The 14,009-nt window shown below is 39.0% G+C and overlaps 2 protein-coding genes and 1 pseudogene across 3 annotated transcripts in view; all 3 read left to right on the forward strand.

Moving 5' to 3' along the window:
* LOC144663703 (elongation factor G, mitochondrial-like) overlaps positions 1-14,009 on the forward strand; it is a 114,838-nt gene that overhangs the window by 57,722 nt on the left and 43,107 nt on the right.
* Positions 1-14,009, forward strand: part of LOC144663691 (uncharacterized) — a 52,571-nt gene that overhangs the window by 21,554 nt on the left and 17,008 nt on the right. The window lies entirely within an intron of this gene.
* Positions 5,944-13,002, forward strand: LOC144663791 (uncharacterized; annotated as a pseudogene). Its single transcript, XR_013572665.1, has 3 exons — positions 5,944-6,977; positions 9,866-10,464; positions 10,842-13,002. The product of XR_013572665.1 is annotated as an uncharacterized LOC144663791 (transcript).

The following is a 14,009-nucleotide window of genomic DNA, read 5'->3' on the forward strand; positions in this document are numbered from 1 at the left end:
CCGCCGCTCAAACCAGAGTCGAGCGTACTAACCTTTAGGGCGCTGCGCATCCCTAGCAAATAACCTGAGCTCAAATAAGAATTGACTCGTTAAAAATAAGAGGAAAATGTTTAAAGGAGTGATTAATTCGAGCGTGGAAGGGGCGTATGCTTTCACACGGGCGTTAGTTGCGTACATTTTTAGCAGGCCGGAGTATAATATTTTTTATTTTCTTCTGAATATTTTATTTTATTTTCGTCCTAACCCTGGCTACGTGCTGCAGTTCCAGTTCCACAAGGCCGCATGTGACGCAGCTGGTTATACAGGACCTTTGCACACTTGTTCCATTTATCAGTCGAAGGGGCCGGAAAAAAGATCGGGTAAGTTGTTGGTAAAAACTGCAAGCCAGCAATGTGCTGTCTTACATATAGCAGCTTTTCTTCACTAACTGTCAGCAGAATAATTCAAGTCTAGGAATTACTGAGGCGTTCACTATAGTTGTTTAACTAAGTGGAACTTAGAAGAGCCTTAGGATCAGAGTCACCTACACTTTTGATTAGAATCACGTGTCAGACTCGGCACTGGGTCACGTTTCGCACGAGTAGTTTCCACTAGGTCACGTGTCATATACACCGCAGGCTATTTCAGAGGTGCCTTTCTACTCTGCTTCAAAATGAATCCTGGTACCGAATATATGGAAATGACTTTTACTTGGACGTTCACTCTCTTGCAAGCCAAACTTTATGAAAGGCGTGTTGTGCACTAGAACTCATTTCGAAACAGAGTAAACCGCAACTAGGAGATGGCTTTATTGGATTACTTGTCATACACGCGCACTGAATAGCGTGCCGATCGCGTGTCATTAGCGCCAAAGCAAGTGCAGAAAGGGAAAGACAAAACCCAGTTAATTTCTACTCCTTAAGCTCGAAACGCGAATATTTATAAAGAAAAATTGCACATTTGTAATTAAATACGTTTTCATTGCCAGGAACGGCTATTTCATGCCTCAATAATGATCAATAATACCATTTCGTCTTGTAGCGATATGCTGAAGATGGGTAAGAGCAAACCTTGGCCCCAGGCCCTCAAGAAGCTGACCGGAAGTGAAACACACTGGATGTTGGTGCACTGACTGCTAATTTCGAGCCACTTCGTAAATGGATGGTGAATGAACGACAGACACTAGGATATGCCTTACCCGGGTGGGATGGGGAGGACATCTCTTCAGACTCTTCTACCGCTAGAGTCAGAACTCTTGTTCCACTCAGCTCCTGCTAAACACGATTGCAAGCGTGTTAGTGACCCTGGTTGTGTTTTTTCGTTAAAGCCGTTCGTTACCTATGACTTTCAGTAAATCACATTGCAAACTGTAACATTCTGATTTTTGGTTTATTGGGAAAGGTCTATATTGCCTTATTTCCAAAAATATTTTTCTTGTGTTCCCGTGTTCCCAACAAGTATTTGGTCGATCTTGGCGGTATCCCTGCTTTTTGGTGGTCCCTTTTCCCTGAGTGTTCATGTGTTCCCAGTTTTATTTTACTTTTGTTTCCATGTTCCCAAAAGTTAATGGCCATATTCTCTTGTTTCCTGAAACGCCTGAGAAGCTTTAATATTCACGTAAGTTTAAAAATTTTCTCCCGAAATCTGAACTAAGCAGAATGAAAACTAGATACGGCACACTGTGGGCTAGTTTCGGCGGGAAAACCGGAGGTCTTGATAAACGCCGGGAAACTTCGTGAATAAATTGACTTTGCCAAGTGTTTGATTATTCTGATAACATAATTCGTCCCTGAAGGTTTATAAGGTCACACTCAAAACGCATCAGGTTGTTTTGATAAAGTGTCTCGGTTTCACCAAACCTCTCTCTAAATCTGTCCCTCGGGCTTCCCTTTGGATAGCTACTGAATACTATAGATGGAAAACAAAATCGCTGTGCTGATTCGCGAAAAGATTGAGCATTTCCTAGCTGTATTCTCGCTAAGACGCTGACTGCTAAGCCACAGTGTCGAAGACAGTTTTACAAACGGGGCCTTCTGAGTTCTGGCAGGAACATTGCGAAATGTTTCTACGCCCGATGGCGTCTGCATAAAAATTAACCAATGAGCGCGCCAGAAGGTTGACAGTTATAAAAGAAAAACATTGTTGAAAGCGGCGTGCTAAAGGATTCTTTTTCTTCTGAGGTAATTTATCCGTGAAGGTTTAAAAGGTCACACTCTTATTTCATCCTGTTGTCTCGTTGTACATGTCTATCTGTCGCCTCGACTCTTTCTTTTCAGAGAATACAAAACTCGCTGTGCTAAAAGTTTTGAACATTGCCTAGCTGTATTAGTGACTTTTGGGTCGACTTTGGGTGGTACGCCACAGTGACAAGCACACGAGTTTTACAAACGTGTCCTTCTGAGTTCTGTTTATTCAAGATAAGAACAGTGTACTTCATTTTAGGTAAGCGATTTGATTTCTCCGCTTTGGAATATTCTTTAGGGGCCTGAACCAAAAGGAGTGTAGGATATCTTTAAATTACCTAACAAGCTGCGCTGGGATAATGAACTCCATTGCCATTGTTACAATCGCATCCGGATGAGGTCGCTTAAAACAAGGTTTTCGAGAATGGTAGAGCATGGAATTCAAGCCAAAGGTTTTTACTGAATATGCACCGTTTCACTTTCCAACCATACATTTCTTACTAAAGCCTGGATTATATATTAAGGAGTTATAGAGCTACTTAATTACTAGTTTAACGGTAGTTAGTTGCCATAGGTTTAAACATGTAGTCCCTATTATTTATTGCTCGAAAGCTAGTGATTGTATACTTAGGTTTCCATTCATCAGTTGACTGACGGGCTAAGGCGAAAAGCTGTAATACACTTGTGAAATAGTTCGATAATAAATATATGTCTTTTTTTATAAAACCAAGGAAAAAATGAAAATGTCGAAACGCGGAAAAGACCGTGATAATCAATCGAGCATTCAGCGCGCGGTGATCACGCCACTGCCTCTAACTGGTTCAACCGGATATTCAAGTTTTGTCTGAGGGGAAGTTCCGTAATGTGTCGAGTCAGAGACTGAAATTATCACTGATTAGCGGCCACGCGTAACCTCTTAATTATAATAAAATATTTTTCTTATGAAATATAACATTTATTGGACAAGATAAATAAGCAACAAGTGATACTAAAATAGATAAGCAACAAATGATACTAAAATGTAATTAAAACTATAAACGTTCCAAAGATTCTTGAGTGCTGGCCAGCATTCAGCAAATGTATTGACCCGTGATTGATCCAAGGTTATCCAATTAAAGCTTGGATGGGGAAATGTTTAAAGATTATTTTGTTTTTTCTTCTTCAGTTGTTTCATCAAAACTTTCCTTTTTTCAGTTCACTTTTTGTCTTCAACCACATGGGACATGTGGCATGCAGAACGCTGAGAAGAATATTTCTCCTCTGAGGTAATTCATCCTTGAAGATTTGTTAGATCCATAATGAGTATCGATATTTATCTGTTCTTCGATTTTGTTTACTACAGAAGAACAAAAAAAATTGAATATTACCTAGCTATATTCATGCTGATACGCCGAGCACACTGACTGGTAGATTGCAGTTTCAAAGACAAGAACTTTTTGGAATGGGGACTTTCCGAGTGCTGTTCACTTAAGGTGAGAACATTTCACGTAATTTTGGGTAAGCTAGCCTGCGTTGCAGCCAGACGTGTCACAAAATCCGATACCCGGGTTTAGCTCGTCTGCAACGCAGGTTACGGTAAGCGAAATTTATTGTTTTTCCTGCTTATGATTTAAATGGGCGCCGGCTATGTCACGCAATTTAAGGCAATTTCGGCACTGATTAACTGTTCATAAAATAAACTGGAATAATTAAAAGAAGGGCCCAAAAAGGACATGGATGGGCAAAATTCGAGAAGAATAAAACGGATTTCGTTCGGGAAAACTTAAAAAACGTCGGCCCGACTTTTTTCAAGTTTATCACAATTTGTATGAAAGTGTCATTTACAATGCTCTAAATTCATTCTTGTCTGCCATGTGGACACACATATACAATCAGCAATGCTGATGGGGTCTTGCTACAATGAATTGAATTTTTAAAAGTATATATATATACATGCTAAAAATAAAAATTTGAAAAAATATTTACAGTCAACTCTTTTATTTTTAGTAATTGTTATTCCCCGGGACTTCAATTCTTGTCTGTAATAGCAGGTGTCCGTAAAAGTGAGGTGTCTGCAAGGTGGGAGTTGACCAGGGCTGCAAATAACAGTTGGACATCTGGTGGACCACAATTTGTCAATGTTCAATGAAATTCCAACTGTGGTCGGACAGAATGTCCGGACAACTTTTTTTTTTTTTGCTTTCCAGTGCAAACACTTAATATGTTCTGCGTTGACAACGCATTAGATTATCAGTTTCACATATGGAGTAGTACTGACTGTAGTACTGTAATATGATGTCCGACCTTACTTTTGGTTGTCCGATGAAAATGGTGACTTAGTCGGACGCATGTCCTTTCAAGGGAAAAAATTACTTGCAGGCCTGGTTGGCTGTAATATTTATTAGGTGAACTATAAAACTTACTAAAACTTAAAATTGTTTTATTAACAATTGCTATATTAGAGCACTGAAACTGTAAACAAGTGTCATTGGCTGCAGGTGGCTAGGATGGAAATGATCGAGGCTTAACTTTTCAAGTTGTTTCCACACATCCTCAAAAATCACTATTTATAGCTGAAGTTTGAATTCTATCCTTTAGATCTTTTAGATGTTCAGAGATAATGTTTTTTTATGGGTTAAGTTGCCTACCATTAATTTATTTTCGAATAGTTTAGACCAAACATCTGTGAAATCCCTGTAAATATATCGTGTCTGTTTATTGTTGAGGAATTTTCTCTATTTTTTAATGTCTTTAACAGTACGTATCATTTTCAAGTGGTCTATTGTTTTTAATAATATGTTTTTTCAAGAGGGGCTGGGAGTATGCAAAATAATTTTGGAAATTCCAGAGTGGAGGTTTTTTTTTTTAAGTGATGACTATCACTCAATGTCGGCATGTGAGTTGGATGTCCGGATTACCACCTCGTCCCCAGGGTCCTCTCCTTTCATTCACTGGATCTTTTCAAACTTTTCTGTTAAAACGGAGATTTTGGGTGAGGAGAGAGTGTTGGAAAATAACTTATTGGATTCGATAAGAAAAAATACGCATAACCATAACATCCGAAACTCTAACGATCTAATGTGCATTTTCTGAATATAAGTAAACATAATTCGAAATCAATGAAGCAGACAGCTCTTCATTCCAAACCGTGTAAACAAGACGGCATTTGACCTTAGTACTACTGGCTCATACCCACGCCGGGTATCTAATGTCGTTTATGAAATGTGACTCTTAAATGTTACGTAAACAACAATAGGAAATCAACAGCAACAACAATAGGATATCTAAAATAAATGTAATATTCCTGTAAGATCAAGTTAAAATTCCTAAAATTCTAGCGAGTAAGTCAAATCCGTGGCACCGGCACGCTTCACAAGTTGTCAGCTACTTTAAAAACATATCAGAGAGGCGCTAGATAAACGTCATCACTTCTGCATGCATTGCCTGCCGTTCTTTTCTAAATTGTTTTCATGATAAAGCACCTTCCAATAATGTTATGGCCGAGGTAAACTTTGGAATAAAGCAATTATTAATTTAATTTGTAACTTCTTCGGATTGTGCTGGGTTTCATTATAAATTCTGTAATTTGAGATTGCTTATGCACTGTTGTGTGTAATATCAGGTAATAATTATCAGAAGCCCTGACTGTTGTGCGTCGATCGCACGCATAGGTAAAAAAAAGCTTGCGTCCTTTCAGAATTTTGTGTGTAACTTACGCACACCTGTGGGAAAATGGGAACCCTGGACTTCTGCTTGGTTTACAAGTCAGAAGTGCGACGCAAATGCATTAGTATAAATGAAAGTGATGTAGACACGTTCAATGCGGAGGCAAGGAACGTAAGATACGCAGACAAAGTTTGAGCATTTTCCAAGGTGGCAGACAAAGGCTTCATACTTTGCTTGTTTGTGTTTGCGTTTTCTTTTGCGTTTAGCAATGTTCAGAAGCACAAAGAAGTGCGAGAAAATATAGAGAATTCTCTGTTCCTTGTGCTTGCATTTGTATTTGCATTTCTGTTTGCATTGTTATTGTTTGCTAGTTTTTCTTTGCATTTGTGCTTGCATTTGCCTTTGCGTTTGCATCGCTTGTGAACTAGCCCTTCAAGTTATTAATTTCTATTCAATTTTTTTTCTTTAATATAAAGAACATTATCGTCATGGCCTCTGCAGCACCATCCTTTCCTTCCACTAAAGAAACAACCAATTACGCACGGTTGTGTCGTCTTCTGGTTGATGTTGGATCACAGGTTCTAAGGGAGACCTTTGACAGGGTACGTCCACCTGGAAGCCTTCACACAGTTTTGTCTGATCCTGCAGTTCATGCTAAACTACAATCACTTCAAAAGAAGAAAGTCCTAAATCCATCACAATGGGGCAAACTGTATCCTGCCATCAAATCTTCAGTTTCATCAAGGGACTTCGACACCACCCTACTTGTTCTTCTTCTGAGGAATATTTGCAGCCTGGTTCCTCCTGCCACTGGCTGGGATAACCTTCCTCTGGTAACAGACGTAACCCCAGAGGCTGACATTGCTCGCATCAAGTTCCATAGGAACACAGTTTACGGTCATGCAACTGAAGCTTCAGTTGATGATGCAACATTTGGTGTCTACTGGAATGATATCAAAGACACCCTGCTGCGACTTGGAGGAGCATGCTACCAAGATGCTATTGATGACCTTGAAAAAGAATGTATGGACCCTGATTTTGAGGAATACTACCGAGATCTTCTTAAACAGTGGGTGAAGGATGAGACGAGCATCAAGGACAGATTAGATGAGCTCAATAGAAAGCTAGAAGACTTCATAAGCAATGCTGATAAAAGACCAACTCTAGAAGGTCAGTGTATGATATAACAACATACATATAGTATATGTAGAGTAATAAACTAATAGCTCTGAAGGTGGCTTAAATAGATTTTTAGGGACAATGCTGCTCTCAAATTTGGGAATTACATGTACATTGTGTATCTATGTTGCTTGGAAATTAACTATTCTTCTGGTGCCGAAGAATATGATAAAAACCTGTACAAAATGTTGCTATGGCAACCCCAATATCAAAATAACACCAGTCATGGAAAATTTTTGTCTTTATCTAATACAGCTCTGGTGGTGATTTTTCAATAGCATTGTTAATGGCAACATAGTTAATTCCCAAACTTGAGCAGTGTTGCCCCTAAAAAAATTCAGTCAAGCCCCCTTAAGGTCTGGGCAGAGATAACCTGTTTTTTTTTTTGGTTGTTTTTGTTCATCTCCTATTTGAGGTGCAAAATTGCTAGTGGTGCATTTTTTAGCTAGGGGTTGTGACTAGAATTTACATATGGTATATAAAGCAAAAAGAAGTATATTGTTTTCCTGAATTCAGTTGTTGACAATTGAAACTATAAAACAAAACCAAATTGCTCGTCATAGTTCTCACCATGTTAATGCTCTTTCCTTGCTGATGTCGCACAAAATATAAGGTGATCAGTAAGGAGAAGATGTGTTTCAATCTTGGAACTGAGACATGATGACAACAGCTGCTCAGTGTTGCAGTAAAACTAATGTTGAAGAAAATACACAGACTCCTCTTTGGGGAGCTACAGGGATAGTACAGTGGTGAGAGCGCTCGCTTTTCACCAGTGTGGCCCAGGCTCAATTCTGGCCAGTTGCCATATGTGGTCTAGTTTGTTGTTGCTCTGAGGGTTTTCCTCCAGGTTCTTTGGTTTTCCTCTTTCCCAAGGAATCAACATAGGACCTGCATTAAGGTCGCGCAGGACCCTTATCATTAGTATGTATTTATTTAAAGAGTATGCACGAACTGCCGGACAACTGAAGCCGACAACAAACGAAATATTCATGAGAATGTTTGTTTTTAAACTCTTTTGTACAAGTAATTACTAGTAATTGTTCTCAGCTTTGTGCACGTGCGCTGGAACATAGGGACTTATCATAATTAGATTCACAGCTTTGAATATATCACACGTTGTTGTAAACATTGACTCGGAAGGTCTTCGGAAGCCTCAAAACCTACAATTTTGTGTCCAAGTTTTCTCCGCCGATATAGGATTTCAAGAGTTGATTCGCGAGGAACGTAAACTTGGTAAACTCTATTGTGCTATGACTGGAGCGAATTTTTAAATTTCCTTCTCAAAATGAAGATAGCACGTTTCAAAGTTTAGATTTCACATTTTTGCTCTCTTAGAAGCCATTAACTTGTAGCAGTTTTTGAAATCGAAAATTTCGTTCTAGCCATAGCACAAAAGAGATATGATTTACCACTAAGCTATATAATCATTTAATTCGGTGCGCTGTTCTAGCTGAAAACTTGGACACAAAATCGCATTATCTGCAGTTAAACTTTTAAGGGCTTGTAACATCACAGACAACGGTCATCTCTCAGTAAAAAGACAATCATGATGTAATTCCATCATCCCCTAATATCCATGATAAATTGTAGAGGAATCGATGTTCAAAATGTAGCGAATTAAAGCTTTACAAGATAGCACTCCGTCAAGAAATTTGGCTAATGAATTTATTAATGAGCAAGGGTCCCGCGCGACCTTAAAACTAGCCAAAGCTGATGGGGCTTCTCCAAAATGTAGTAATTTAATTAGAGTACCATTTGAGACTATAAAAGGGTGAAGTTTTTGTGAATTTCATTGGTTCATAGAGCAGTTTTTAATTACCTGCATTGTAAAACCAAAATTTAAGTAGCTACTCTGTCCCATCACAAAGGATCCAGACAATTCAGTGAACCAATGAAACCAGCACTAAGAGTAGAAAAACAGTGTGAGTTTGTCCTGATTGGTTGTGGTTTTACTTCTGATTGGTTGAGAAGGTAGTGCAAGATTTTTCAGCCAGTCAGTAAGTCTGTAGACTGTTCACAGTCCCCTATTTTTCCGTGAAGTCGTAGAGATCGATCGTTCAGTCCGACGGGCCGCCATCTTGGTTTAGGATTTTTGCACTCTCCCCAGTTTTCGCTCGCGTTTGTAAACCAAGATGGCGGCCCGTCGGACTGAACGATCGATCTCTACGACTTCACGGAAAAATAGGGGACTGTGAACAGTCTAGTAAGTCTGCTTATATGCAAAACAAAAGCAAGCGCAAATTACTTTCGACACAAGTGAAAAATGCTCAAGAGTAGGGCAGTTTTTAATTGAGTGTCGTAAAGCCAAAACCAAAGTTATCACTTTGGCCAATCACAAAGGACATGCACAGACAATCCAGAGATCCAATGAAAACTCAAAGCAAATACATGTAGACGACACGAAGCACGGGAAAACGTGCGCCAGAAAAACACGATTCGTTTTGGTTTTACTTATGTTTGATGGAGAAAGTGGTGCGTTTTTTAGCCAATCACTAAGTGCACCAATGCAAAACCAAAGCAAAGGAGAATTACTTTTGATACTCAAGTAAAAAGCCCAGCTCTATCACAAGTCTTAATAGTTGCCCAGAAAGGGTACCACCCGTCTGACCAAATTTACTCAGCAATGCAACAATATTATTTTTTTGCCTGAAACCTTAGCTACCATGGGATATAATAATTATTTGCTATAACCGGCAACAATTCTTGGTCCCTAAGCACAAAATTGTATAGGGAGAACACTTGTGAACCAGTTAAAAGCAGTTAAAGCAAGCACATTTACATTAGAAGAGGTTATGCTTTATTTGAGTGAGTTATCTCTATACAGCTTTACGTCTTGCAAGCCTTCATAAAATATTTATTTTTTCTTTTCCTTTTTTCAGCTGTGAATGGCTACACAAGTTCTCTGAAAGCGTCTATTAAAAGCCAAACAGAATTCCAGCCCAAGCTGATGGCCTCCCCAACCATTTCTCACCCGAGAACAGATGATATATTCACCAATCTTCTGATACAGCACGGTAGAAAGGCGCTCTATAAGAAGGATATGACATCAACAAGACGGAAATTGTTGGATCATTATGGGCAAGTGAGTGGAACCCGGGTCAGAAGCTGTGAAGAGATATTCGTTTGCAGTACTGAGGGTGAGCCTAATCCCAAATCTATTCTTCTCACTGGGAAAGCAGGGATTGGAAAGACTCTGTTTAGTCAAAAGCTTGTTCGGGATTGGGCTGATGATAAACTTTTTCAATCACAAGCAAATTTGAAGACAGCAGATATCAAGTTTGCGTACTTGTTGACATTCCGTCAACTGAACTTGCTTGCAAATGACCGGTTTTCTTTGCGAGAGCTTTTAAACTGTTCTTCACTATTACATGATGACTCAAACCTTGATAACTCATTGTTTGAATACATTGTTAACCACCCAGAGGAGGTTTTGATTATCTTGGATGGGTATGACGAGTATTCACAACAGGATTACATCGCTGGTAACTCGGAAGAACACAGAGATTCCAACCCTCCCGATTTGATCGGGAGTCTCCCGATTTGATGCGTTGCCTCCCGCTCTCCCGATTTATATCAGATTCTCCCGATTTATCATGAAATTCTGAAAACAAGAGAAAAATTGCTAATTTTTGGTACTTTTTGCGATCTGAGTGTAGCAAAAGTAAAGAAAAGTACCAAAATGTTTGTGAAAAGAATAAAGACCTTAAACAATAACTCAGAAATGATGTCAAAATGCCGGAAATGGCACTTGAGAGAACCTAAATTTGCAAAATTTCCCGGTGGAACATGCTTCCAGACCCCCCTAGAGGCGCACACCTTCAGCGCTAAAAATACTCCCTATTTTCCTTCAAAAAGGGTTGGAATCTCTGAGAACAGTATCCAAATAATGCAAGAGAAAAGATGCCGGTAGCCGCACTGTGTGCCAAACTCATCAAAGGCAAGTTGTTAACAGACTCTGTTGTTATGATTACATCAAGGCCTGATGAATCTGATAAAATGGGAGGAATTCGCTTCGACCGATACGTTGAAATTACGGGATTTTCTCCACAGCAGGTGAAAGAGTACATTGAAAAGTATTTCACAGAAAACGAAACCACGAAGAACATTGTGCTTGAACATGTCATGAACAATGAGGATCTTGTTAGCTTTGCCCATATTCCAGTCCTTTGTTTCCTGATGTGTTTCTATTTGGAATATACTCTTCAAGAATCCAAGAGCACTGATCTTCCTGTGTCAGCAACTGAAATTTATTCTGACGTTGTCAACATTTTTGAACTAAAACATAATGCCGAATCAGAGTATAAGACGAAAGAAATTCCTGAGAAACACAAGGCTTCAGACGTCATCGAAAGCACATTGGATAAATTATCAGAGTTAGCAGCTCAACTGCTTCTGCAGCAAAGGCCAATTTTTGACGAAAGGGACATGAAAGAAAACTTTAAATTGGAAGAAATAGAAAAACTGAAAGGAAGCGGTCTTCTTCATTGTGGTCCTCCTTTCAGGAAATCTGCTTTTAAAACCACAAAACAGTTAAGTTTTACCCACCTGACCATTCAAGAGTTCTTGGCTGCGCGTTGGTTTGTAATGATCAATAAAATTCCAGAAGGAAATGTGTCTGAAATGGTTATGCTGTTCATTGCTGGTATTTTATCAAAGAAAAAAGATGACAAACTGATGGAAAGATTACTAGAAAGTATTTCATCTTCAATCAGAAGGGAGCCCCTCCGCGTAAGAGCAAAGTTACTCAGCGAATATCAAGACAAGGAATTTGCCAAAAATGTCATCATAAATCATCCCCAACACTACTCCGATATGAATTTTACGAATTTAAATGATGTGGACTGTATTGCAGTTTCATTTTTGTTAGATGTAATTAGTGAACTGAATGAAGAGGAAGCTGCTACAGTACAACATGAACGGTCTGGACAGTCCTTTAACGTAAATAGTTTGATAATCGTTGAGTCAGCTCTAACACTGTCTGGAATAAAACGTATTTGTGAAACACTGGAGAAAGAACACTGTGCCATTACCAAACTACTGTTTCTACGCGGTCATTTCAGTGATACCGCTATTACCAGGTTGTGTGAAGCATTACAGCATTCAAGCTGTAAAGTGACCACACTAAATCTGAGGTATAATAAGATCACCGATACCGGTGTTGCCAGGTTGTGTGAAGCATTACAGCATTCAAGCTGTAAAGTGACCACACTAAATCTGAGGTATAATAAGATCACCGATACCGGTGTTGCCAGATTGTGTGAAGCATTACAGCATTCAAGCTGTAAAGTAACCACGTTATATCTGAGTGTTAATTGGATCACTGATACCGGTGTTGCCAGGTTGTGTGAAGCATTACAGCATTCAAGCTGCAAAGTAACCACACTAGATCTGAGTGTTAATCAGATCACCGATACCGGTGTTGCCAGGTTGTGTGAAGCATTACAGCATTCAAGCTGTAAAGTAACCACACTATATCTGAGTGGTAATCAGATCACTGATACCGGCGTTACCAGGGTGTGTAAAGCATTACAGAATCCAAGCTGTAAAGTAACCACACTTAATCTGAGTCACAATCAGATCACTGATACCGGTGTTACCAGTCTATGCAAAGCACTCAAACATTCAAATTGTAAACTGACCTCACTAATCCTGTGGGACATACCTATCAGTAAGGAAAGTAAGGAATCTCTAAGAACTCTTGCTCAACAGCACAGACTAGGTTTTAAACTCGATATCTAAATAGTTATAAGAAAGCGTTACAAATATCAACAGAATTCACATGTACATTATGATGAACATAATATAATTTATAAAAAAAAACGCTTTTTATTCAATTTTAAAATTTGTGTTAATAGTTTTAAGGTTTACAAGGAACTGTAAATATATTAATTAGCGTTGAATAATGAAGTTTGTTATTAAGGAACTTAATGCCCTGCTCGTTGTAATTTAGCAATGAAGAAAAAGGCAACATTGAGTATTGTTACGTTTTGTAAATAAAAGTTTTGGAATGGATGAAGACTAATATTGTTTGTTTTACAATTGTAAGGGGGGAGGGGTGGGGAAAAGAGTTTGTTAAAGCTTTGTCGCTGACTGTGTTTTGATGTTATTTTTTAAGACGTTTCGGCTATTGCCAATGGTTTCATAGGTTTCAAAGGTGGGGATTGAGTAAGAGTAGGCTTGTAAGAAAAAGTAAGTTCCGAATGACTATTGTGCGAGTCCTTAAGGCGGAGCTTATTTATGCGAGCCACTACTTTTTGCGTCATTTCGGACTGTTTCCAATTGATAAAATAAGCGCCACGGCGCTTAATTTTTTCGCGCCTCAAGTGTGGCGCTTATTTGAGGGCGGCGCTTATTCAAAATTTGGACGCCACAAAGGATCTAATCTTTTACAGTAATTGAAAAAAGCGCCGTCTTTTGATTTTTAGTATTCATCTCTTGCTGGAGATCAGAGAGAAGTGGCGATAGCTGTCCTCGCAAAGTTCGTGGTCTCACAACATTTACAGAACTGCGTATTGTAAGAATGTTGGATAGAAAACAAATGAACGAGCGGTAAAGCAATCACTCTGAACTGCAAAACATCGCTTTTGATAGAAAGAAATGTCCAAGTTTGTTTTAGAGTTGCTTTGTAGTGCTGTTTTAAGTTCCGTATAAGCTCCGCATCGGGACTGTGGCGCTTATTTGGTGCGGTGCCTATATATTTTTTTGTTTCAATTGCGGCGCTTATTCGAGGGCGGCGCTTATTCTAGTAAACCATCCAAGTTATTTAGGGTGGAGGGTATGAAAAATATTGGCAGGGACTAAAAGACAATAAATAATTTGCAAACACGATATGAACAAAAATAATGGTTTGTATTTCTAAAAAAATGTTTGCAGATGTGCAGAAATTGATTCGTTCGTTCGTTCGTTCGTTCATTCATTTATGAAATCCTTCTCCTTTCATACTCCCCTAGCAAAAAAAAAATAAAGCACCACTTTCGGGCGTAGGTTTCCAGTACAGTCCACTAAGAGAGTCCCCCCCCCCCC

Source organism: Oculina patagonica, chromosome 8, assembly GCF_052425735.1.
Source record: "Oculina patagonica isolate OP01 chromosome 8, crgOcupat, whole genome shotgun sequence".
Lineage (NCBI taxonomy): Eukaryota > Metazoa > Cnidaria > Anthozoa > Scleractinia > Oculinidae > Oculina > Oculina patagonica.